Source organism: Seriola dumerili, unplaced genomic scaffold (genome assembly GCF_002260705.1).
Source record: "Seriola dumerili isolate Sdu_G_001 unplaced genomic scaffold, Sdu_1.0 BDQW01000312.1, whole genome shotgun sequence".
In the NCBI taxonomy this organism is placed as follows: domain Eukaryota; kingdom Metazoa; phylum Chordata; class Actinopteri; order Carangiformes; family Carangidae; genus Seriola; species Seriola dumerili.
In genome coordinates, this window is record NW_019174567.1 from 78,000 (window position 1) to 80,029 (window position 2,030).

At 35.5% G+C, this 2,030-nt stretch overlaps 1 non-coding gene across 1 annotated transcript in view; it reads left to right on the forward strand.

The window, feature by feature from the left end:
- trnar-ucu overlaps positions 1-12 on the forward strand; it is an 88-nt gene extending 76 nt beyond the window's left edge. The window contains exon 2 of the tRNA in view: positions 1-12. This exon is cut by the window's left edge and continues 24 nt beyond it. This is a non-coding gene — a tRNA (tRNA-Arg).
- Positions 13-2,030: the final 2,018 nt, after the last annotated feature.

The window sequence follows — 2,030 nt, forward strand, 5'->3', positions numbered from 1 at the left end:
CCACCGGAGTCGCTTTAGTGTTGCTTTGGATAAAATGTCTGCCAAATGTAAAATATGTATATGCCATCCGTTAAAGAGACTGGGATCAGGGCGGTGGAGATATATATAGGTCAAATGACTGTCAGCAGCGGCTGCCAAACAAAACAATTTAAAATTAAAGTAAAATATGCTAATTCAAATAAAGTGTAAAAACAATACATTTACAGAAAGTTTCATTAATATTTCTACAGAGAAAAACTGTTATTTTACAGATTTCTCTTAAATTATTATGATCAAACTCCTTCAATAAAGTGACACCACTAAAGTTTCTGCAGAGAAACTTTTTCCTAATAATAAAATTAAGTGTCAATCAATAAAATATTAACACAAGCTTAATATTGTAAAGTAAACCTTTTATTTTGGAAGAAAAAATAAAAAATTCTGTGTAAAACAGATTAAAATCATCTCAAACTTCAACTTGCAGTATTTGTGTCAACATTGAATCTTTAAGTTTGTAAAGTAATGTTAAAACCTGTAGAAGCAAAATCTAAATACAATATTTAATGATTCAGATCAATTCTCTTACATTTCTCATAAAATATAATATACCGAAGAAATGCAAATTAAATTGTTAACTCTCTGTATGTAGTCTTTCAACTAAAGTGGGGTTGGAAACTTAATTACAAATAACATACGCACCACTATTGACTTTATAACACTTTTATTTAATATATTCAGATGCAAATTTACAATATCAACCAATTATTCACAAATAGTTCTTCAGAGCCCCGGGATGATCTGAAGAACTAAAACTGGCATTTCTCCATTGGTCTATCTTGCCTGTTAAGGTTCCTATAATGAGGAGGTGATGATGTCACCTCTGAAAGAGGGGGGGCTGTGGAGCTGAGGGGGGGTGGTCTGTTGTTTTTTAGCTTGTATCTTCCAATTCAGTTTTATCTTGTTTTCCACAGTATTCTCCATATAGTTCTGACAACATATGTGGACAAACATTATACTATCTTTTATGTCAGAATCCCAACTATACAGTGTATTAATAAGTCAAATCAAAACATACACAAAGGTCAATGAATCTTTACCAGAAGTGACGGTGCAACGGAGCAGATGAAGAAACATCCTCCTTCAAACTGGAAATAAATGTAATTGATTATTTTTGGCATAATACTTAAAATAGAAGTTTGGCTGTTAATTCACAGATCATTTCTGTCATTTTACAGACTTTTGCACAAAGGAAACAGGAAAGTTGAAAGGATAGAAGGAAGGAAAGGATGGTTCATGTCGAAGCTTTCTTTACTGCTCTGCCTCGTATATCTCATTCTCTGTCTTTCTGCCTTTCAGTCTGTACCGTGTGTGTGTGTGTGTGTGTGTGTGTGTGTGTGTGTGTGTGTGTGTGTGTGTGTGTGTGTGTGTGTGTGTGAGAGAGAGAGAAAGTGAGAGTCAGGAGCAGAATATAAAGCAGGGGAAGCAGAGACATCAGGGATAGACAGTCGTTCCCAACACACACAGACTGGAGGAGAGGAAGCGGGGATGGCAGCTCTTCGGCAGCTCTGCCGGTATAATCTACAGGAATGTGTAAAAACTTCATCGTAATTATCTTGTTTGAGCTCAGACTCAGAGCTCCACAGTCTGGATTTACCAAAACCTTCTCAGAGTGTGTGAGAATACGAGGCTATATAACCACATATTACAGATATATGAGGTTATAGGAGCTTTATGGATTTAAATATGGATATATTGCGTTTTATAAGGATTTATGTGTCGAGTAAAGGGGTATGTGTTAATGGTGTCTAATGACTGTATTTAGGTGACTGGGTGGATATAGGATGTATATAGAGATTATAGAGGGTTATATAGAGCGGTATGATGAAATAGGCAGCATATGGAGTGTGATAAATGTACATGGGAAGATTTGCTGTATCTTTAAAAGTCTCCTCCAGTGTAAAGGTCTGTGTCCATGTGTAGTGTGATTATAGATCAGCTCTAGCTTCTATATTAATACTGTGAAAGTATCAAAGCCTCAGTCCACAGAGAAA